Source organism: Canis lupus, chromosome 7 (genome assembly GCF_011100685.1).
Source record: "Canis lupus familiaris isolate Mischka breed German Shepherd chromosome 7, alternate assembly UU_Cfam_GSD_1.0, whole genome shotgun sequence".
Taxonomy (NCBI): domain Eukaryota; kingdom Metazoa; phylum Chordata; class Mammalia; order Carnivora; family Canidae; genus Canis; species Canis lupus.
In genome coordinates this window covers 19688050-19713394 of record NC_049228.1, presented here as the reverse complement: position 1 = coordinate 19713394, position 25345 = coordinate 19688050, and the positions used below count along the sequence as shown (strand labels likewise).

The 25345-nt window shown below is 37.5% G+C and overlaps 1 protein-coding gene and 1 long non-coding RNA gene across 10 annotated transcripts in view; one reads left to right on the top strand and one right to left on the bottom strand.

The window, feature by feature from the left end:
• PLA2G4A (phospholipase A2 group IVA) overlaps nt 1-24503 on the bottom strand; it is a 151277-nt gene extending 126774 nt beyond the window's left edge. For 2 of the 8 annotated variants that reach the window (XM_038542330.1, XM_038542338.1), the window contains exon 1: nt 24349-24494. The gene's annotated coding sequence lies outside the window, so the exon portion shown is untranslated. Of the gene's footprint in view, nt 1-4360; nt 4616-16357; nt 16462-24176; nt 24321-24348 lie in introns of those variants that run through there. The other 6 variants (XM_038542331.1, XM_038542333.1, XM_038542332.1 and 3 more) reach the window with 6 other exon arrangements.
• Nucleotides 8502-21912, top strand: LOC119872519. Of its 2 annotated transcripts, none has more exons than XR_005362026.1 (4): nt 8502-8615; nt 16015-16215; nt 17211-17351; nt 21699-21912. It is a non-coding gene; the product is annotated as an uncharacterized LOC119872519 (long non-coding RNA). The 2 variants fall into 2 exon arrangements; XR_005362025.1 differs by lacking the exon at nt 21699-21912 and adding an exon at nt 17672-17778.
• Nucleotides 24504-25345: the final 842 nt, after the last annotated feature.

Genomic DNA, 25345 nt, shown 5'->3' with positions numbered 1-25345 from the left:
CATGGGATACTCCTTCCTGTGGGTTTTTCATATACGGCCTTTATTATGTTGTGGTATGTCACCTCTAAACCTACTTTGTTGAGGGTTTTTATCACCAATGGATTTTGTACTTTGTCAAATACTTTTTCTGTAGCTATTGAAATGATCACATGATTCTTATCCTTTCTCTTATTAATGTGATGTATCACACTGATTGATTTGAGAATACTGAACCACCTTGCAACCCAGGAATGAATTCCACTTGATGGTGGTAATTTTTTTAATGTAATGTTGGATTTGGTCTGTTAGTATTTTGTTGAGGATTTTTGTATTTTTGCTCGATGGATATTGCCCTGTACTAAAAAAGTTGTATCTGGTTTTGCTATTAGCATAATGTTGGCAGGATAATGTTTGGAAGTTTTCCTTCCTCTTCTATTTTTTGGAATAGTTTGAAAATAAGTATTAATTCTTTAAAAGTTAGGTGAAATTTTTGGTAAAATTTGCCTGTGAAGCCATCTGATCCTAGACTTTTGTTTGTTGGGAGTTTTTCGAATACTGATTAAGTTTCCTTGCTGGCTATCAGTCTTTTCAAATCTCCTGTTTCTTCCTGGTTCAGTTTTGGTCATTTATGTTTCTAGGTATTCATCCATTTCTTTTAGGTTGTCCAGTATGTTACAAAATTATGAAAAACTATATGCTAATTGTTTATAATTCTGTGGTGCTGGTTATTTCTCCTCTCTTATTTGTGCTTTTTGTTTATTTGGGTCCCTTCTCTTTTCTCCTTGATGAGTCTGGCTAGAGGTTTATCAATTTTATTGATTTTTTTCAGAGAACCATCTCCTGGTTTCATTGATCTGTTCTATTGCTTTCTTAGTTTCTGTATCATTGATTTCTGCTCTAATCTTTACTATGTACTTCCTTCTGTTAGTTTTAGATTTGGTTTGTTGTTCTTTTTCCTAGCTTTTTAGGCACAAGGTTAGGTTGTTTGAGATTTTTCTTGCTTCTTGAGGTAGGCCTGAATTGCTATAAGCTTCCCTCTTAGAACCACTCTTGCTGCATCCCAAAAGTTTTGAAACATTGTGCTTTTATTTTCATTTGTTTCCATGTACTTTTTTATTTCTTCTTTTATTTCCTGGTTGACCCATTCATTGTTTAATAGCATGTTATTTAACTTCCATGTATTTGTGGTCTTTCAGATTTTTTCTTGTGGCTGACTTCTAGTATCATAGTGTTGTGGTCAGAAAGGATATATCTAGGATAAGCATAAAGTAACTTAGAGGTGGCAATAACTACAGCCTAGCCTGGTACTTCACACTCACATGTTGCAAAAGCAACAACACTATAATTAATGTCAAGAGTTGGAAAGGGGGATCCCTGGGTGGCGCAGCGGTTTGGCGCCTGCCTTTGGCCCAGGGCGCGATCCTGGAGACCCAGGATCGAATCCCACATCAGGCTCCCGGTGCATGGAGCCTGCTTCTCCCTCTGCCTATGTCTCTGCCTCTCTCTCTCTCTCTCTCTCTCTGTGACTATCATAAATAAATAAAAATTTAAAAATTAAAAAAAAAAAAAAAAAAAAAAAAGAGTTGGAAAGGAATCTTGAAACTCCTCTACAAAAATATTTCCAGTGGTTTCTTATTCCTTTATTCTAAAATTAGAAATATTTCTATCTTTTTCATATCTATTGTGTGGCTTTCATACCTATTTATGCCATCCAAAGTAGGAAAACCTTTTCATATCACAACACACACACACATAAACAAAATATGGAAACAAATTTGACAGTTTTACAAAGAACAGTATATCCTAAGAATATATCCAGTAAATATTCTATTTCATGTGTTTAAATCTGATAGTAGTTCACTACATTCATTTCATGGCCCACCAATGGAAGTTTGAAATTAATGGTCTCATGACTTCAAGATGATTTCTATCAACTCCCTCAGTCTTATCCCTCCATCCTTCCCTTTTCTTTCTATGTTATGGCCATACTGTTTTCTTTCTTCAGTGGTGCCATACTCTTGCTCACTCATGGCTGTAACCTACCACTTCTCTCCATCCATTTATTCAACAAATATTTAAGGCATAACTCCTATGTATCAAGAACTATTCCAGTGTCTGGAGAGGCAAAAGTGAAATAAGTTAGATATATTCCCTTTCCTCATTTCTAGAGGGCAGTCAGACAACAAGTAATCTGAGAAATAAAGAAAACAATTAGAAATAGAGATATATAAAATGAGAGAAGTGAGCAAAAAAGCAGAACTACAGAGCAATCTGAGGTCTGGGCTCTGGAAAATAGCTAGCTTTGGAGGGACAGGAGGGAGTGGGTTCAGAATATAGTGTTCCAGGCAGGTTGTTTGAAAAACTGAGAGATGAGGGACTCATGAATGGTGAGGTTGGAAATGAGGGGAGGCCCAGTCACCCATTCTTCAGGACTCAGCTTAAGTGTGTTTTCCACAGAGAAACCTTCCATGATCTTCAAAGTATGTCTGGTCTGCCTATTACTGATTCCATTTGCACTTTGCACTCCCCCTCAAGCCTTTCACTCAACTTAAATAAGGTCTGCCTTTCCTGAGAGAACTAAGGGATGCATAAAGTCAGGGATCACATTTGTCTTATTCATAGAGTTATCCCTAATGCCCAGAGCCTATAATGTAGTAGGTTCAGAATAAATATTGTTGGATGGATGAATGGATGAATATTACACACGGTCAGGTTTCTGTATGAAGGAAATTTACAATGTAGTACTGGCACTCTATTTTGAGGTCTCTTTCATTCCTAATATCCAAGGATGTTAAATCTCTCTCTCTCTCTCTCTCTCTTTCAAAAAGCAGAACTAATATATTTCAGAAGAGATGAGACTCGTACTCAAAATGTTTAGAGGAAATGTGTTGCTAGCACCCAAAGTTTGGTGTCAGCAGCTTTATTTCCTCTTCTTATTTCCAGCAACTCCATTCATAATCACTGTGCTCACCACCTAACTATTCACCACCACGGTTACTACCGTATCCTGCAGGAAGATCTGGACAGAGACAGCCCAAATATTAAAGCTAAAAGCAGGAGATATGTTTATAATAGCTAACTGTCCATGTCTATTAGGTTAGAAATGAAAAGGTAAATAGATAGGGACGCCTGGGTGGCTCAGTGGTTGAGCGTCTGCCTTTGGCTCAGGGCATGATCCTGGAGTTAGTTCTGGGATCGAGACCCACGTCGGGCTCCCTGTGAGGAGCCTGCATCTCCCTCTGCTGATGCCTCTGCCTTCTCCCTCATGAATAAATAAATAAAATCTTAAAAAATAAAATAAAAGGTAGAAAGTAAACATATATGATTCATGGCATTTAATCCTAGAGAAACATTCTTTTGCTCTTTAAATCCACTCAGGGCTATGTCTTCTCCTACTTTGGTGAAACCGTGGTCAGCCTCAGAATGTGTCTAAAAAATTGGAGATATATATACATATACACACACACATATATATTTATATATATTTAATTTATATATATACATATATTTAATCTCTAATTTAATTTCTAATATATATAATTTCTAAATATGCTTATTTAGAAATTAAAATGCTAGGCCCATGTATTCATCCAAAATTAAACTTGATTTAGAGTTGAAATTTTTCTCCTCTGCAACTACAGCAGGGAAAGATAAGGTCATTGGCTTCTCTCTGCCTCTGTCTACAGCCTAACCCTTCTAACCCATGAACTCTGGTTTTTAACACCTCCTAGCTGGAGAAGGCTGGCAAAGATACAGGAGCAAGAAAGTTACTACTTCACTATACTATCATAAGCAGGCTTTGTGAACCCTGTGCCTGGTATATATTAAAGCTGATTCTTTTTCTCATAAATAGATGCTTTTGCAGATTCTTCTAAGATGCTCTACTTTTGAGATATCTTCCTTGTATTTTCTGGAATGTAGCAATGCATCTCTATTATAGCTGGAGGCTTATACTTTCTTCTAAGCCCCCATGCACCCTGTGGTCTATGTCCACAGGTCTTCTTCTGTGGTTCTTTCACCCTACCAGGCAAAACCTCTGTATAGGATTTAAGATCCTTTTGCCCAGTTCTCTTCAGTCTACAGAGAATACTCAACAGAGAGAGTACAACTGCTTCCCAAATGAAACTCTCCATTCAGCTACTTGTGCCCTTTATGTTTCTCAGGCCCAACTAGACACCAGCCTATGTAGGACATGCATATTAAACTCTCTGATAGACTGAGTAGTCTCTTTAAAGGCCCCTCTCTTGATTAGGGGTTAGGAGGTATATTTCTTCCAGATCTCCTCACCAAGGAAGGATTCCAAAAGGATTCTACTCCAACCAGTTCTCTCCCAAATGAACAAACAACAACACAAAACCCTCTCAAAGTCCTTCCCACATACCTGCTATTCTGAGCCTTAAGACTGGTGAAGTAGGTGGCATGTAATTTGAGAGTTAAATACTGTTCTTGTCCACCTGCTTTACTCAAAATGTAAAAGGACAGGCTGTATCACAAACTACTTTAGTATTTGATTTCTTAGTTCTTTTATCATAGAGTCTTGACCAAAGCTTCCACTTTCAAGTTTCACTTTGAAATTTAACATGTAGGTGTGCCAACTTCCAAAATGGCAGAATGAGGAACTTAGGAAATCTTCTTTCTAAAAGGCAGATAAAATTGGTCAGAGTTATAAACATCAATTCTGGAAACTAATCAAAGGACATGGAACACCTCAAAAGCACTTATTTTTTAGAAGTCTGCTAAGGCATATAATTGTGCCTTATAATTATACATTGTAATAGTGATATATTAGGACAGGTGGTAGCCACATGGTGGTGAGCATAGCATATACCATAACATAAAGACTTGTTGAATCACTATGTTATATACCTGAGACTAATATAACATTGTGTATCAACCACACTTCAATTTTTTTAAAAAAAATCTATTAAATTTCAGTAAGAGCAATGAGAATCTATGATATTTTAGCAAGAAACTGCATCTACCATCCTCCAGTTCTTCAGCATAGAAGTTCTAGCTGGGAAGATAGAGCAGTCCTGTGGATTTACAGCTTTGTTGCCTTTCTGTTTGAGGGTGAAGGAAATAACTGTATTTGGAACAAAGTATAGAAAGTTCCATGCCCAGGGATATTATCAAAAGCAATAGAGAGGGGATCCTTGGGTGGCTCAGTGGTTTAGTGCCTGCCTTCGGCCCAGGGCATGATCCTGGGGTCCCGGGATCGAGTCCGGCATCGGGCTCCTTGAATGGGGCCTGCTTCTCCCTCTGCCTGTGTCTCTGCCTCTCTCTCTCTCTCTGTGTGTCTCTCATGAATAAATGAATAAAATCTTAAAAAAAAAATAGAGACACAGCAGCAAACAATGTGGGAAGTTTTACTAGCATCGAGTCCATATTGGTTGGAAGAACTACAAAAACTGCAGACCATTTTAGAAATTTAATAGCAAGATTTGGAGGAGGAGATAAGCAAAGAGCACGGTTGCTAAAGCCCACTTATTCCTAGTCTGGAAGGCTGTGTGTATATGCAATACTATACCCCCTATGAAGAAAGCTCAGAGGACTTAGCAAAATACCCACTAAGAGTGAGGCCTTGCAAATGCAGAAAGTAAAAACCAGGGAGAACTCGTAGTTTCCTTGTATTTGAAATTCTCCAGGCCACATGCTGATTAAACAGCACAAGGTAGACTTACTTGCTCAAGATGTCTAAGCAAACATTTGCCAATCACTAGCTAACAACAGAAATATGCTGGCCCAAGGGCAGCACCTAGGGAACTAGGCTTCAAAATAAAAATGAAAAGTGAAAACTGTGCTGACACATCAGAGTGTCAGAGTCTGAACACTGTGGGTTAAGACTCCATAGAACAAGCAGAAGAAGCCACTAAGACAAAGGGCAAGAGTAACCCTCCCGGGAGAAGGATGAGATTCTATGGTTGCTACAACACCTAACCTAAAAGTTTCACTGTTCAACAATAGAAACAAAATAAACAAACCTAGGAAAATGTAAGCCAGACACAGGAAGGAAAGGCAACCAATAATAACTATCTCTGCAGGACTCCTGATTATGAACATAACAGACAAATATTTCATAGCATCTGTTACACACATGGTCACAGAACTAAAGAAAACCAGAAAGAATTAGAGGAAAGTATGACACAGTAACATAGCAATAAAGAGGTATAGACAATAGAAAAAATAACCAAATGGAAATTCTGGCGTTAAACCATAATTGAAATGAAAAATTTGCTACAGAGGATAAAAGCACATTTAAACTTTCAGAAAAATCAGTGGATTTATATATGGGAATAGAGATTATTCAATCTGAAGAACAGAAAGAAAAATAAAAAGAATGAAGAAAATTTAACTAAGCCTTAAAGCCTGGGAGACAACATCAAGTATACTAATAGGTCTGTGTAAATGGAATTTCATCAGAAAAGAAGAAAGAAAGGAAAGAACAAATTTTTGAAGAAATAATGTCTAAAGATTCCCCAAATTTGATTAAAACCATGTCAAAAAGCTCAACCAATTTCAAGTGGGATAAATACAAAGAGATTCAAATCTATACACATCACAGTCCATCTGCTGAAAATCCAAGACAAAGTCTTAGAAGTCACAAGAGAAAAAAAATGTTCATCCTGTGTAAGGTAACCACAATAAGATTAAAATCTGACCTCTCGTCAGAACAGAGGCTTGAAGGTAGTGGGAGGACATACTCAAAATGCTGAAAGAACAAAACTATTAACCAAGAATATTATATCCAACAAATTATCCTTCAAGTGAAGGAGAAATAAAGACATTCTCACATCAATAAAGCCTGAAAGAATTTTTTGCCAGGAGAGAAGCATTCACTGGAATAATGAGGAAAGCTTTGGTTGGGAGGAAGTGACACCAAACAGTAACTCAAAGCCATACCAAGAAACCGAGAGCCAATAGATTATATAAAAACAATTTTATAAGATAGCAAAAATATAGCTTTCTACTTTCTTCTCTTACAGATTTAGAAGTCAATTGCATTCAAATAATAATCATAAAATTGTATTGTTGGGCTTACTTAAAGATATCATAGATATGAAAATAATAGTCCAAAAGATAGGAAGGATATGGAGCTGTAATGGAGTAAGGATATAATACCAGATGGTATTTGATATAAAATATTCTATATAATTTTTCTTTTTTATCACAGCTTCTTTAAAAGACACTGAAAGCCTAAAACAATCAGTTACAGTACTGTATAATTAGATTTATAACATATATAGACTTAATAGGTATAACAGTAATTGCACAAAGGAGGACTGGAACTACAGTAGAGCAAAGTTTCCATATTTTACTCAAATTAAGTTATTATTTACATAGAGTAGATTATAGTAAATGAAGGCATACCTAGAAAGAATTCCTAGAAAGAAAGCACTATAAAAATCACTCAAAAATATAGTTAACACATCAACAAAGGAACTGAAATGGTCCACTGGAAACTATGTACTGAACACAGGAATAGAGGAACAACAAAGACGTGAGACACAGAGAAAACTGAAAGCAAAACGGCAGTTGGAAATACAGCCATAACTATAACAATATTAAATGTGAGTGGATTTAATACTCCAGTCAAAAGGCAGAGATTGTCAGACTGGGTAAAATCTAAAACATACAAAATAACAATGAAATCCAAATAAGATTTGTAGTTTAGTTAATAGACTTATGCTGTTCTCAATTTCCTGATTTTGATAATATCCTAATGTTTATGTAAACTGTTACATTGGGGAAATCTAGCTAAAGGGATATGGGAACTCAGTGATATTTCTGCAATTTATCTTAAATTATTTCAAAATTAAAAAGTTACTTAAAAATCCAATACATGTGTATGGGTCTAATTTACATGTGCAATTTCCATTCCAAAGTAAGTTCTGAAGAAGAAATAAAACAGTCATATGGGAACTGACTAAGGTTTACGTTCTTCAGGGTAAAATTACCGGTCATTATTGTCAAGACAGTGACAGCATTTTCAATTCCAGTTACAAATAGGCATCCTTTTTATCCTTTTTCCCCCCCTAGTAGTAGTAGATATTTTAGGTTTTTATGAAATTAAGGCATTCTGTCCAGCTAGCCACATTAAACACTGGGAAAATGTTTTTTTCCCCACAACTGGCTCAGTCCTGGAAGTCTTACTGCAACTAGGTTGCACAACCATTGTCATGAATGCTCATAAGACACGAGTTTGGGGGGTTTTGTGTTTTGTTTTCTTATAACTAAGCTGAATGACCAGCCTTGGTGAGTATACAGTCTTTTAAGTCTGAAGCAAGAGATAGAAAGCTCGTGTTTTCTTTAATTTCTTTCTTTACTTTTTTTTTTTTTTTTTTGGCTGCCCTGTCATTAGAAACTTTCTGAACACTAATGAGAGGGGAAATTTGGATACGCTTTGTAGCATACTTGCCTGTGCAATGTAACTTTTGGCTTTCCATGAATGCTGAATAGTGTATGGTCTATCCAAAACCCTTTTAGTCATGTTGTCAGAGCAAGACAGGCTTCTCTGGGAAAAGTGAACAAGAACCAGAAACATAGAGTGGGCTGCTTTGTCAATTCTCTTTCCCTGCATAGAGCGATAGGACAACAGGAAGAGAAGGAGCTGTGGCATCAGGAAGAAAGAAAGATAGGTAAGCCAAGGATCCATTCCTCTTTCCTTTTTTTTTTTTTTTTAGATTTTATATATTTATTCATGAGAGAGACAGAGAGAGGCAAAGACATAGGAAGAGGGAGAAGCAGGCTCCCTATGGGGAGCCCAATGCAGTACTCAATCCCAGGACCCTGAGATCACGACCTGAGCCAAATGCAGATGCTCAACCACTGAACCACCCAGGTGCCCCTCTTTCCTTTCATTTCACTGTATAACAGAATAGATTAGTTTAATAAGGGGCTCAACACAAAAGCTCCCTGCTGGAGCCAGACCTCAGTTCATGCTTGTCTCTTCCTTTCTCTGACTGTAGGAGCCTGATCCTCAGTCTCCTTATCTGTAAAATGAAGGAAATGGCCCCCACACATCACAAAGGCAGTGGGATGACGAAATGAAAGAAAATATGTCAATCATCAAGCACAGTACCTAGCCGGTCATAAAATACACAAAATTATCATTTGTTATTATTGTGGTTGCTTATGAAACTAGTGCTTTTCCCCCAGATTGCTCCAATTTCCTGAGATTTATTTGGCTCTTTGGAAGTTTCTAAGAAATTCAAGTAGGCAAATTTGTTAAGCACCTCTTTTAAAGACTGTGTACTTTTTCCATACTCAACAATGAGTTGTAATAGAAATGAAGAAATACTCCTGTTTCTGATTTGTTGAGATTTTAAAAATAAAAAAATCCTGGGCCACTGACTTGTCTGCTTCCAAACTCAAAACTTTCTCCATTATGCTGGAGATAGAAAGATGTTCCAAAGGCAAAAAGCAGTGCACTCTTGTTCCCACCATCTTCATCCTTGCATAGGTATATAGTCATAATGACACAACTGTTTTTAATTCTTGGATTATTTTGCTGGAAATTTTTTTTAAAACTGGGCTAAGCAAAGAGTTTGCTATCATCAACAGAAGAGAGAAATAAACAACAGGAATTAAGATAAGCAAATGAGCTGCTCTGTATTAGAAATGTCTCTCAAGCCACAGTCTCAGTCTAGTATGGAAAACCTGTTAAGAGAACTTCCCTATTCCCAAGGAAATCTAAAGGCATGCCACCAAAGATGCACATTAATTAACTGTGTTTCCTAAGCTAGGAACCCAAAGGAATGGAACTTGCCTTCCATATCCTGCAGGCAGACACCCCATCCCTGTGGTTAATGTCCATGCTACTTCTTTTGGCTTGTCCTGCTGTTTTTATTCTTAGGTCTCTGGCACTGCTTCTTTATCTCTCAAATTTCTATTATTGAGAGTTTGTTATTTAAACAGACAAGTATATAGAGTATCTACTAGAGTTTCAGAGAAGGAAGAGTCAGGTGGTTTCAAATAGGAAAAAGGCTTGATAGAAAAGGAGAATAACTAAGCTGATATTCGAAATCACGATCAAGCTTAAATGTATAGAGAGGGGAAATGAAAAACACTTCCTCTAAAAAAAGACAGGAGCAGTGAGCCACACTCTCACTGAAGATGCTTTGTCCAACTTCCAGCTTCCCTGGTGCTGTTCCCCTGTCCTCACACCTTCTCTACAGGACAGTCTTTACCTGTCCTGCAGGATTCCACTGTAAATTTAAACTATCTCTTTATCTACTAGGTTAGGACCCTCATATATCTTCTTGATATCTCTTGCCACACTGTTACACATTACAATCCCATTATACACAGTGTATGCTTCCCCTCACTGTGTGCAACATGAGGCAAGTTCCATCTCCTTCTCCCTGTATTCCTGTTGGGCCCCAGATGATCACTCAATTACTATTAACTGAAAAGATGAATGAACAAACTTGGGAATTTGTATGGTGTGCCAGGGGGAAAACCACAGATGAGGTCTTGTATTGAGAAATAATCAAGGGGAAGCAAAGCCTATTAATAGACTCTAGAATGACAAACTGGAAGATATCTTAGCAATTGCTAATTTGATTACTTAACTTTAAAAGTTCACCTTCATTAAACATTTCCTAGGTGCCAAGTACCATGCTAAGTGATTTATATATACCACCTCATTTCATGTTCATAATGACAGAGATTATTACCATTTTAGAGATTAAAAAAAAAAAACTTAACCTTTAGAAAGGTTAAGTGATTTGCCTAATTGGCAAAGTCTCCCTTACCACATTCTAGGAGGAAGCACTGTCTTCCAGGAAGACTAAGAAACTTTCCCAGGTCATCTGGGTTAACAGAGGTTGTGAAGGCCCTGGAATCCTGACCCTCGGCCTCATACCAAATTCTTTTTTTCTCTAGTGTCCTGTCACATGAGACCCTGAAGGACAGGCAGAGATTCAGAGACATTATACACTAAGCAACAGCATATGAGAGGATCTCAGCATAGAGATGGCACGATGGAAGTGACACTTTGTATTAGTTTGCTAGAGCTGCTATAATAAAACGCCAAACTAACGATGCACTATATGTTGGTTAATTGAATTTGAATATAAAAAAAAAAAACAGAGTAGGTGACTTAAACAGACACTATTTTCTTACTGTTCTAGAGGCTGGAAGTCTAATATGGATGCAATGGCAGATTTGCTTTTTTTCTAAGGCCTCTCATTGGCTTACAGATGGTCCCCTTCTCCCCATGGCCTCACACAGTCTTTCCTCTGTGCCCACACATCCCTGGTGTCTCTGTGTCCAAATTTCTTCTTCTTATAATGAACCCAGTCAGATTAGATTAAGAACCATCTTAAGGGCATCATTTTAGCTTTATCGCCTCTTTAATGGCCCCATTTCTGAATGCAGACACATTCTATGATACGGAGGTTAGAGCTTCAACATATGATGCACGGCGAGCACAACTCTGCCTAAAACACATCAGTAATATAAACATAGCAGTCAAATAAAGAAGCATTCAACTGTTCATGGAGAAATGCGGTGCTTTAGAAGGAAGGGACACAATCAGCCAGAGAGGTTCAAATGTGATAGGAAATGCGTCTAAACTAGAATTGTGGATAAGATAAAGAGGATACACTACAGCATCTTTTAGATGGGCCAGTCTCCCTTGTCGGGTTATTTAAAAAGAGCATGCATATGTGTGTGCACACACACATACTCTATAAATAAAACACAATACAGAACAGTTTATTCAACCCCTTCACAATTGGGAAGTACTAATCCAGGTGAACCTGTCTATTTTAAGGGCTAGGAAACTGGCTGGCCCAGTTTCACATGCTGCATTATAAACAAAGCAAGAATGTCTCCTCATCCCTGAGCCAGTTTTTGGCTTTTCTTTCCTTGACTGTCTAGTTGGCTGCTATTTTCCATTGTTTCCTTGGTGGCCAAAACTAAGCCACTATCCTATTTTAAGTTCACAAAATTTGAAATTGGAAGAAATATTCACAACCATCACCCAGGCAGAACTTCATTGTGCAAATATATAAGCTGAGGCCAAAAGATGTTAACAAACATAGTGTAGGGGCCAAGGACAGACTGCTCCAAAATGTGCCCCTTTGGCATGCTGATTATTTTAAATAAAAGTTACTTAAGAAACAGCCAGTGCAAAAAGAACACTCTGACCACCCCCCACATCCCACCCTCCCATCCCACCTTTGTCTCCACAAAGCAGAAAATAAATCTCCCATGCAAAAGGTACCCTCCCTGTACCAGAAGTTAAAGAGACATCCTTATCACCAAAGATGGGGAATTCAAAGCTGAAAAGGCTGTATGAACGACCCTTGTTACTTTTACTAAATTAGTACCCCAGCCCAAGTTAGTTTAGGATTCCCTACTAAATGAAGCACCAAACAGTAATTTATCTGTCTTGTCAATTCCTCACAGACTTACTGTCTCTGTCCAAAAAAATACAAAAACTGCCTGTCTTGGTCATTTCTTTAGGTCTTGCTTCCATGTACACAGAGTTAAACTCTGGGCTTTTTCTCCTGTTAATCTGCCTCATGATAATTTAATTCTTAGACTAGCTGGAAGAACTTTGAAGGGTAGAAAGAAATTTTTCCTCTCCTACACTAGCCAAGTTCACCCTGTAGGAGAAAGGGCTGAACCAGGTACTCTTTCTCTTTATCCTACCACATGTCTTCCTCTCCCCTGCCCCTTACATACTCGAGCTAAAAAGGAAATACAGCCAAAATAAAAAGTATATATATATATATTAGTTTGACCAAAATTTGAAGTTGCAAAGTTATTGTTTGGTACTACAGAGTAGATTCAAGATATAAATTAGAGAGAAATGAAAAACTGAATTTATGTTTGCTCAAATTAAACTTTAAAAGAGTCATTTTCATCTTTCACCCTTTTCTAGGTTTGAATTATACTTGTAAGATGTTTACTCACAAATAGTAGATGGACTGTTTTAAAAATTCCTCTTCCCACATAGGCAATTGTGGAATACCACTACATTGACAAGTGTTAACCATATTTTTAAAATTTTTTCAAAGATATTATTTATTTGAAAGAGACAGAAATAGATTGAGAGAGCATGCACAAGCAGTGGGGAGGGGCTGAGAGGGAGGGAGAAGCAACTCCAAAGAACCCCACGCAGGGCTCTTTGATCCCAGAATCCTGGGATGGTGACCTGAGCTGAAGGCAGATGCTCAACCAACTGAGCCATCCAGGCACCCCAAGTATTAACTAATACCATGTTCATTTTCAGAAAATGTAGAATAATGTTCTTTTACTTTAAAAAAAAAAAGGATAACATTGATGACTTGGTGTTACTTTTTTAAACAATGTGACACAAAATGCTAGAAAAAAAGAGAATGTTTTGAGAGGCGTATTTACTTCTACAGCTTTCTCTCTCTAGCCCAGACAGTTTGCAAAAATCCTCCCCTAGGGAGTATTTGCGTTTTGTCGAGGGTTCCACTCCCTCCTTAATTGCTGCTTTTTTCTCATGACGTACTCAAGATTGCCACAGGAGGGAAAGCCATATCTTTTCTTCTAAACAGTCCAGGGAAAACCCCCAGGAAAATCGTCATACTGACTTAAACATTTCATGAGAACCCTTTTATTACTGAATGAAATTATCAACATTTTGGGTTTGTTTTACTTTTTTTTCAACTAACACAATAACTATTTCAGGCAGCTAGTGAGATTGACCTTGCAGTTAAAATATGGACATTGATATGATCTTAAAAGTGGAAAAAGATGACAAATCAATATAGCAGGATTGTGGAGGATCAGAGGAGCTGTACACCCACCCATTCCAGGCATTATCGGAAATTAAATGACAAAAGTGGAGATGAGCATTCTACACGTCCTGGATTGTGTTACACGGGACTGGAGTGGAAATTCACTGTTCTTTTCTCAGGTTGTAAGAAGCTTTCGAAATGTGTTTCTAGATACTGTGAATGGCAATTCACTTTTGAACTAAACAGGAAACCCTGTCTTTTGCAGGATTAAGAGCTGTGCAAGTAAGCATTTGAAAGGAATAGCCTCAGGAATTCTTTCTGTGCCACAACCAGTCTGGAAGTCTGGGAAAGCTGCAGGGACCCCCTGATACAGTAGGACGTTATAAAATTCATGAAATAGAAACATCAGATTGTAAAGAAAACCCATTATGTTGAAATACATGGAGTCCATTTGGTCTAGAAAACCCCTTATATGATATTTATATATGCTTTAGAGCCTTGCAAGCACGTTTTCTCTACGTCTGTGGAGTGTACCTATATAGTTTTCAAGTTCAGTGTGACATTTTTGAGGACAAAAGAACTAACAGCACAATAAAAGGTAAAATGATACAAAACTAAGTGCTTTTTTTGTACTATCCACCTCTGCCAGCACCAAGATGAACGTGTAAGCCCAATGTGAATATTTAGATGTTACATGAAATAAATACAGGTTGGAATAAATTAGAAACACTGTCATTTGCTTCAAAATATGAAATTTACATTTTCTCCACCTTTGATCAACCAGCTAGAGAACAGTACCAAGGATATTAATAAAATCTATAAGAATGCCTCTGTTGCACTTCTGCTGGTGACATAATAAAATGTCCCAGGGGTGACACCTGGGTGGCTCAGTTGGTTAAACATCTGCCTTATACTCGGGTCATAATCCCAGATCTTGGAATCATTGAGCTCCACACCGGGCTCCCTGCCCTGCAGGAAGCCTGCTTCTCCCTCTCCCTCTGCTGACCACTCACCCTGCTTATGCTCACTCTCTCTCCATCAAATAAATAAATAAAAGCTTAAAAAAAAGTGTTCCAGTGGGTTTGTAAAAATATGAAATTAACAAAAACAGTGCCATACTCTCCCATTCAGTTTGCAAATGTTTCCTTCATTTTGGACAGGAAAAAGTTAGAGAACTATATCTAAACTGTAGCCTAACAGATATGGGCAAAAGCAGGAATAAAGTACAGAATGACTTTCTAATTCATGGCATGTCTCACAGAGGTAGGAGGAAAGGAGGACAGAAAAGAAACTTGAGTGCCAGGTAGTGCAACTGGGAAAGGTTTGCCAGAAGCAAACCTAAATGGATCAGGTCACAAAGAGCTTTCCCTCCTCACCATACTGCCCTCACCATACTGCCTGGCTTGACCCACACGGGCTCATTGCTTCCACTCATGAAAGTGCCTGGCCATCCTTTGAATAAAACTAAAGCACTTTGATGTTAAGAGGATTTATGAAAAATGTCTAACGAATTGAAGCAACAACAAGATTTTATTTTAAACCTCGAAAAAATGTTAAGAGTCAATATTTCAAGAATATTATTTTCATTCCTGAAGAAAACCATTTCAATTATAGTAACCAGCTGTTCTCCAAAGCTCGAAGGATTGAAAAGAAAAGAGAAGGAAATGACTTTTCATTGCAAAATGAAGGGTTTATGTCAGGTTAAAGAAAGAACATCCTGAAAGCAAGGCTATAAAAGAAAAAAAAGCCTTCTCTTCTGACGGTCAGTTTCTACCACTACAACTACATGTTTTAGCTATCTCTCTACTATAGAGCTATAATGCTTCAAATTCTAGCCAGCATTATCTTGAGGGAGTACTGATGGCTTCCAGGAGCCTGGAGAAGTAAGCAAATGTTAAGAAGAGCAGAGGCAGAGGTGATAGAAGGCAGACACTGGATTTAGCTAGGCACCCAATAAAGGCAGGCGCACTCTTAATCCAAGCTCAGAAGGACAACAATTCTAGCAAGTAGGACAAGAAGGAAAAAACAAACAAACAAAAAACCAGCACAATGGCTCCTAGAGCAGGTTCACTGATATATAGAACCAGGGCCAGGAACCAGTATGGTAAAAATCCAACAGGAGTGAAAGCAACAAAGACCAAATCCCTTCCTACCACCTGATGGAAATCAAGCCAACTTGTAACTACTCCCTGCTAGTTAATAATTACCTTAGATAAAAGGTATTTATATATCTTTATATATCTGTATTCTATAAGCTCACAAATTTCTATGTACTCTTGTTTTAGGTGTTTTGTTTTTCTTTTGTGATTTTGCTTAGGACATTGGTTGTTCATCTTAAAGATTTCCAGACTTGCTTGCTTGCAAAACTTCCACTCCAGAAGAACCCAGCCATTCTAGCTTCTCTGGTTTGCTCCTAGCCTGTAGCTGGAGAACAACCACATAACCTGGCAGACTGGTTTTATTTTCGCTTCAAGTTCTCAACACTCAGAAGAGGCCCTGGACACTCCACAGCATCTTTGTAAGTTTCTCTGTGCTTGCATTCCCATTCTAGAAAATCGCTTCCTTCTCCTGCTCATCTCTCACCATCCACCACCCCCTGTCTGAGCTGAGGACCACACCTCCCTTCACTGAGAAAACAGCACCAGAGGGAAGTTTCTTACCTTTCTACCACGAAAGCAGCAAACACCCTGTACTTTTGGGTTCTCCTCTTGTTAGAGACCTGGCCCCACATGTGGCTCTTAGGACACAAATTCCCTCTCTTCCTCTGAAAAAGTACAAGACAGTCATGCTTTTCTTTTCTGAACAGTCAAAAGGACTTTCTCCTGGATGACCTGACTGGCCACCCCACGAAAGTCCCTCTCCACATTCTTTTTCCCCTGCCATGCTTCCATGTTTCTGCCCAGTTTATTGACAGACATCGCTAGAGGGCCAGTGCTCACAGGGTATCCATTTCCCCTTTCCCCACCCCCCCACCCCGCCGTGGGGGGCCCTCACCTCCCATCCCTGTGCCACCTCATTTGCACTTCCTTCACACTCTGTCCCCACCACTCCACTGAAACTGCTATTAAGATCACTAATGACCTTGCAGTATTCAAACGAAGTCACTTTTCTAGCTTCTGTTTCCCTGGAACCAAGTTCTTTGCAACCATGACATCTCCCAAATCCCTGGTTTTCCACCCAGCTCCCTCGTTTTTTTTGTTTTGTTGTTGTTGTTGTTTGTTTGTTTTGTTTTGTTTTTTTTCTGGCTCAGGTGTAAATGCTCTGCCTAGAAGACCCAGCTTGAGCCACACCTTGCTCACTCCCACTCACTCATTCACCTCCCACTCACGGCTTCCCATCTGTCAGCAGCTCCATTTGCCTTTCACCTCAGCAAAAGCCTTCCATCCTTCCCCTCCCCAGGTTATTCTCAGCTGTTGCAACCTGGTTGCTTCCTTTATTATCTGTTTACCATCTGCTTAACTATTGCTTCTCTCTTCCAAGAGGGAATTAATCATACCTGTTTTATTCACCCAGGTATGCTGAAAGGTAGCACTGTGCCTAGCAGTATGTATGTATGAATGAAAACTTCCTGAACTGGTGAAGGAATATATATGCACCCAGCCCTGTGATCAACCATTCCTGGTTAAGACCCAGATTTTTTTTTTAATCCAACAGGTAAGATTCTTAAGTGAGAGAGCACAGATTTTCTAAATTGCTTTCTATAAAACCTATTCTTTTTCCAAGTATTAAAAAGATACATTTTTCCTACTGTTTTCCTAGGCACATTATATAGTATATTAATAAAAAGCTGGAAATTATTTTACTCATGGAAAATCATAATTTATACAAGACTGTTTTTACTCTGACAGTAATTCACAAGGTATTACTCAACCTAATCAATCTGTCAATCTAAAACATAATTTAAACAGTAAGAGCTTTTGCAAACACTGAATGAGTCTCACAAAATGGATTCTTTTATTGCTTTTCCTTGACAGCAGGGGCATTGTTTGTGATGCAGATAAGGAAAAAAATCCCATGTAACTATTGTGAACTTTTATGTATTTTAAATATAAAAAAATCCTTCCTTGGAGATCATCACAAGAAAGAAAGAAAGAAAGAAAGAAAGAAAGAAAGAAAGAAAGAAAGAAAGAAAGAAAGAAAGAAAAGAAAAGACAGAAAAGAAAAGAAAAGAAAAGAAAAGAAAAGAAAAGAAAAGAAAAGAAAAGAAAAGAAAAGAAAAGAAAAGAAAAGAAAAGAAAACTAAGTAGGGGCACCTGGTGGGCTCAATCAGTTCGGCCTCCGACTCTGACTCTTGGTTTCAGCTTAGGTCAGAATCTCAGGGTTATGGGAGCGAGTCCTGTGTCCAGCCTACACAAAGTCTACTTGGGATCTCTCTCTGCCCCTTCCCCCCCAACTCCCCGCCCATGCATGTGTGCGTGCACAAACACATACACACACACTCTCTCTCCCTCTAAATAAAGAATCTTAAAAAAAAAATAAGTACCAAGTATTAGACTATAAGTAACCATCTTAAGAGTGTGCAATTTTTAACCAGGAAATCTCTTTAAATTAAAATTTTTGTTATGTGAAATCTTCCTAAAATATGTTATTAGTATCTTTTTCTAAGGATCAAGGACCCAACAATACTTTGAAGTCTTTAACTGAACATGAATTCCCATCATAAATTGAAAAATTGAAAGTAGTAAAAAATAAAAAAAAGTAGTGATTTAGAAGACTGTGTTGTGAATGATGGAATTGCTCTAGTGTTATCTCATTAAGGCCGAAGTCCATGACCTCAATCAATTTTAAATTCATCTGTCTTTTCTTCATGACAGTTGAATGGAAAGGAATTTAATACCTGTTTGATGTTTGTGATATATATAACAAGGGACTGATGGATATTAAGAAATCTGAATTACAGATGCAGGTATCTATACGGCAGGTTCTCATAGCTACATGCACCTTTAGGCACTGTTCCCCAAACTGCTTTTCTATAAATTCTTACATAATTGCTTTAAATTACTTTTCTCAATACTTTCATAATATGGAACCAAAAACACGTAAAAAAAAAGTCTACAAGATAGATTACTCTTTCATTTCAATAAATTAAAAGTGAGAACCCAAAGAAAACAAAAGATACCATTTATTTATTTGCCCCCAGCCTATCCTAGGCAGAAGAGATCTTTTCTGATCTCTTCTACAACTATGAATCCAGAATCCAGCAAGAATACCTCCTTCCATAAGGGGTCTAACATCACAGTTTACAGTCCATGTATTGCACTCAACCTGCTTATCTTGTAATGCCATGGGCAGTAGAGTATGGAGCAAATTGAAAGTATGTCAATTTACTGACTAAAATGCAGAAGCTATTCACTGACCTTGGTTTCTAGTGGCACAGCGGCATCCAGCAACCAAACCTGACCCACTCTACATCAGTTCCTAAGAAGTTACACATAGGCATGATACACCATCTTGGAACAAAAGTTGGTTTTCACCGCTGAAAAGGAGTATCTGGTTGACCATAAGCTCCTGGATTGTTCGGAAAGGTCAAATAATGATAAATCCAAGGTCAGAGTAACCATTTTGACACAAACGCTTTAGGTCAACTTCCAGGATTAATAAGAACTAAAAAGAGCCATAGGCTCTGTAGGTTATACTTAGAACATTCTAAGAGAATGCTCCACTACCACATGGAAGTAAAATCTTTGGTAAAATTGGTACTTATATAACTCATAATGTGTCTATTTTTGTACTTTTGGCTAAAACTTCATATTCTTCATATTCTCTCCAAGTGGCATATATCTATGTAAAATACTACATACCTCTAAGACAAAAAATTCTAAATCATACACTACTTTTTCAATCAATTTTTAAATGCTTGTGTAACTTCCCTATTATGTTAATCAGTAGCCCAGATATAAGAGCAGAACAATGGAGTTAATAAGGAATTAGGATGCATATTTTCTGGTTCTTCCCCTATAATTTTTCTGATGTTAATAAAAATTAGAAGAAGTTGACAGCTTTAATAGCTTGCATCAAAATTGAAAATATAACTCAATCACTTGGAACATAAAATGCATGAAAACAGAAATTGTAAGGCTTGGGCATTAAACAAATGATTTGACTTTTCAATCTCTCTCTTTTCACATCTTTGAAATGGGAATACGTACTCTGCTAACTTACATGGTTATTGTGGGAATGAAGTTATTAAGCAACCCCTTTATAAGCCACAAAATGCTATGCAAATGAAAGGTATTATTGGCCCCCTGATATTTTTTCCAACTGAGTAATCAAAAAAACAAATTATAAATTAAATAGTAAAATCAAAACCTAAGCAAGATAAGCTCAGTATTATATATGTATACATATGAGTTTTATATTATATATATATATATATATATGAGTTTTATGTATTATAAGATCATGAAATTATCCATATGATGGACATTTGCTTTCTCATTCAAAATCTACCATTACCTGAAATGCCTGAATTTCCCTGCACACTCCAGAAGTCAAGAAAATGGGGTAGTAGATTAAGAAAGAGGGACCAGGGCTTCACAAATGTGTGTGCTGAGAAGGAATAAAGAAGAAAATGGTGCAATCTCTCCTCTTTATCCCAGCAGCTGTCAAACTCAGATAAGGATCACTTATCAGCTTGCTGAGTCTCACTGAAGTCATTTGAATTCATTAAAATAAGAACTATCTTCCAAAATTGAGAAAAGCAGTAGAGAATTTTCTACTTCCAGTTTAACATTTGATATTAAGGCCCCCAAACACTTCAAAATTATTGAGGACCTTAAAGGAACTTGGATTATATGAGTTATTTCTATTGAAATTTACCATATTAGGAATTAAAACTGAAAAATAAAATATTTAAAAATCACATTGAAAGAGGCAATTCATAAATATAGACATGAGTGGCCACTATAAAATTAGCCAACCTTATTTCTGAAAAAAAGTATAAATTTAAACAAGATACCCTTTTAGACAACCATTGACTAAGTTTTTGAATCTGTTGTTGTTTGTTCTGTTTGAGTGATTACACCGTGTTAGCATATAGAATTCTACTCTTCTATAGTGCTTATAAATTGATACAATTTTTCTCAAGAGCAAAATGGCAAAAATAATTCCATGATATTTTGTTAAATATTTTTGAGAATCCTCCAAACACTCAATTGTTATGATTATTCTGATTTCACAGTTGAAAAAAGAGTGTTTTGATAAAAAACTGGCTTATGATCTCACAACTTTGTAGGTTAAAACCTGGTATGCACTTTTAAAAATCTATCCAAAGGAAGTACAAAGATGTGTACAAACACTTATAAAAAGAGCTGAAACATTATTTAGAATAGAAAACTAATCCACCTAAATATCCAACAATTTGGGGATCCCTGGGTGGCGCAGCGGTTTAGCGCCTGCCTTTGGCCCATGGCGTGATCCTGGAGACCCGGGATCGAATCCCACATCGGGCTCCCGGTGCATGGAGCCTGCTTCTCCCTCTGCCTGTGTCTCTGCCTCTCTCTCTCTCTCTCTGTGACTATCATAAATAAATTTTAAAAAATTAAAAAAAAAATCCAACAATTTATAATCAACCAATATAATATTTCCACAGGCTACAAACTACATCACGGTGAGAACCACTCTTGCTCATGGATAGATTGCCATTACTTGCACAGCACCTAACACATAGTAGGGACTCAATAATATTTGTTTCAGATATGAATGAATACAAAATTATACACGAGTATAAAAAAATCATATGTTAACAGAAAACTTCATGACTGAGGACTAAGCATGTTATAAAATAGCAACTATGTGTTAAACTAATGAAACAAGGAGGCCATTAGACGAGGTGACTCTAATGCCTCGATGGCCTACATAAGCAAACCAAAATCTAAACTGCTCTAAAAACTAAACCTACAGAATTGAAACGTAAAGACAACCAATCACAAACAGCCAACTAGGCTTTAAACTAGGGGCAATCAATAATTTTGTTATGTTGACTCCACTCTTTCTTTACAGAAGTCTCTCCTTGGAGATCCTGTTGGGAAAGAGCTTCTATCCACTTCCCTTTGGTGCTGTCCCTATCTAATCAAGTTTTATTCAAACAAACTCTTAAAATTTTTGACATGCCTCAGTTTACCTTTTAAAAATGTAATAACAATTCTGTAAAATTTACATGTGAATGTATGTATAGAAAAATGCCTAGAAGTAAAAACAGATATATATTCATGAATTTGTGTCTCTTTGTCTCCTTTGTCTCTGTACTTATGTATAATAGTCCATAAATCTGTTGACTGAATAAATGAATGAATGACATTTTTAAGAGTTATCCCTTGAGGAGATTATAGGTCATCTTTTTCCTTTCTTCCTTTGCAATTTTCTATATCTAATGAAATTTAAACAGTGACCAGGAATTACCTTTGTAAAAAACAAGGATATCATAAAAGAATCCTCCTGGGAAACATTGTCAGGAATTTTGGAATAAAAGCAAGAAATACAGACATCCCATAATCCAATAAAATATAACTTGTATCTTCTTTTCCTGTTTGTTTTACTTACTGCATTCAGCAATAAAAAATATCAGATTCTACAGAAAAAGGCAAGCTCAACATCATACAGTTAGTTCTAAGGGTTGAGTCAAGAATCTAAGTCACTTGGTTTTCAGGAAAGTAGTTTTTTCCATTACACCAAATTGCTTAGATAAGTTCCAGAATGCTAATTGAATAAATGGCAACATGGACACTGCAATATTCATTGTTCAATAGTTCCTATAAGAAAATGATTTATTATTTAATATTAGTAGAAAACTCCAAAGTTCAAGAAACTACTACATGTTCATGTGACATGAATTGTTTTGAAGGGTTTGTGATCATCCTAATGGTGTCTCCAAATTTGTGCATGTTGGAGAAGCATACACACATACACACATTATTCTGGGGAGAGGAGTCTATAGCTTTCATAAGATGTGTAAAAGGTTCTGTGGGTAAAAAAAAAAGTTGAGAATAATTAAAGCTATAAAGTCTATAAGCAAGAGGAGGGAAATAAACTGAAGGCAAATGAAAGGCTTATGAGAGAGGAAAAGGAACCACAGCAACTGTGTCTTCCTCTTTTTTATTCCTGGAACATATGTTTTAATATTAAAATGATTTGGTCTCATGATTTTGCTTTCTAAGCAGTGACACCAGGAAAGAAAAATATTGATGGGTTAAAAACCATCAGGCCAAATTATTTCTATGGAATGAACTTTATCAGGTCCTAGGAAACCTATTTAACAATTTTCCTTCCCTAATTAAACATAAATGCAAAATACCCCAATAGGGACTTAAAATGTTAAAATGTATCATTTAATAATTTTCCTTTTCCTACTTAAACACAAATTTGTTTAAGTAGGAAAAGGAAAATTATTAAATAGTTTTCTTAGTTTCTTGACCCACAAATTGTGCTTGCCTTTTCAGGAAGTTTGTAAAGCTGCTTTGAGCAAAGGCAGAATACACACTTCTCTGTGCATTTCACAATTATTGCTTAATTTAAAATTTAACTCTTCCTTGGCTCAATGAAAGAAGTAAATACTTGTTTCTTATCCCACCATCAAACTTGATTGTCAGGGTCTAAGGACTTCTGGAGTAAAATTTAAAAATTCTTAACAGGGTTTGATTCCCTGCAAATATCTCTTGGGCTACGATTCCAAATTCCTGCAACAAACAGAAACAAAACACAACACAAATCCTCCTCGAACTCAAAGGGTTATATATGCAAACATCATAAATGAGAATTGACACCCATCCAAATGAGATGCTTCTGAGTGTAGACTTCATCCATCCACCTTAGCTGAATAAATGCTTACATCATCAACTAATGTGAAGAGCATGTCCTGTTCTAGTTTTTGAGATGAAAATCATTATTTTTACAGCTACCATTATGAGTTGTAAGAGCTTTAGATATGTTAAGCCACTCTTCTTTCAGATCCAAATGCCCTTTTAAACTTCTTAGTCTAAAATGAAATGACCAAAAGAGTATTCACGCTCAAAACTTAACCTTACTTCTTGTTCTCTCAAGTCTTTCCCAGCATCTAGGTTTGAGCTTGGTTCTCCTGGCAGGTCCAACAACTTAGGGAAGGGCGAGTTAGAGTACCAGGCGTCTTACATACGATTCTCTTTTCAACATCGTCTTTCTTTTCGCCTAACCCCGCAGCATATGAAAACCCCAGGGATGCTTTTGCATAAGTTATGGCAATGACTTGTTTTCTTTCTTTTTTTTTTTTTTTCACTGCAACCAGACGGAGCCCCCCAGGTCTCCCCGCTTAGGAGCGCAGCGAGGTTGGGGCGCCAGGGCGCAGCGTCACGTGGAGTCCAACCGAGAACCACCTCTGCCCCGGGGAACGTGCGCTTTCGGTCCCGGCTCTGGATGAGGGAATCCCCTCCTGGTCCCACTCCCCTGCACCTTTCAGACCCCGGGAAGCAAGCTGGCACTTGTTAGAAAGAAATTAAATTCCCTGACCTGTGTCTGGTTTCCAAAAGGCAGAGAGAGAGAAGACGCAGACTTTGTAAGGCAGTGGATCCCAGGTTTGCCTCCGTCCTTTCTCCCTTCCAAGTAAGATACAGACCTCAAGCTAAGGAGGTGGAGGGGAGGGGGGGAAGTGGAGCGGGGCGAGAGTAAATATATTGCTTACTGTTCCCCGAGTTACATGAGATTCTTCTGGCTCCTTTTGGCCTCTAGCTTTCAGTCGGGATCCTTTTTCGGCGGGGACTGCGGAGAAGTTCAAGTCTGATCCTTGGTAGGAGGAGCTAAAATGTGGGCTGGTTTCCTTTAGCTTCTGCAAGCTGTTTAAGGTGGAATGAAAGAGGAAGAGAGGGAAAGCTGTGTTCTCGCAGAAGCAGAGATCTTAAACGTAAATGTTTACTTGCCAGGCTGAAGTCACAAAACGTGCTTAAAGTAATGCGTAAGTCACCTGGTCCTAAACCTCATGGATGTGTGTGTGTGTGTGTGTGTGTGTGTGTGTGTGTGTGTGGAAGCACCTATTGTGCTCAAGCAGTTACTGCTTCCTCTTCCCACCTCCCAAGTGCCCAAACAAGTCAGAACAAAATTGAAGAGCTAAATAGCATCTGCATTCTTTATACAAGGAAAGTTTAAGACAGACCCAAAATATCAAATGTGTACCTTTAGGAGATGAACGATGTAAGCCCACTTTAAATGATCTATTCAAATAGTTCCTCCCCAAACTCAAAACACCTGAGTTGATAACCTACCCGACTGTTTGGAAATTTAAGATTAAAGACATACCAAAGACTCTAATGTATATTTTGAGATACAGAGGGGAAAAAAATCTCATCATGTAGAATCACAAATGGGTAATACAAATTTAAATACCCTCTGTCACTGTAATAAGGAAAGTGTACTGTTTAAGTTTATCCAAAGCCCACAAGAATGGATCCCTGTCTTTAAAGATTGAGAGGTTCATTTTGTATAGCTTGTTTTCAAACACAGCATCTTCTAGTTTTGGCCCTAATCAAATAGGGGGCACACTCTCCTAGTTCTCTTTTAGCATTGTCAAAGAATATATTTTCTGCAGACTCCATCATTAAGTCTGCTGGATTATCTGCCTTCTGCAGCCCAAATATCAACTCCTTTTTGTTTTTATTTTTTTCCCATAAATTCAACATGGCATA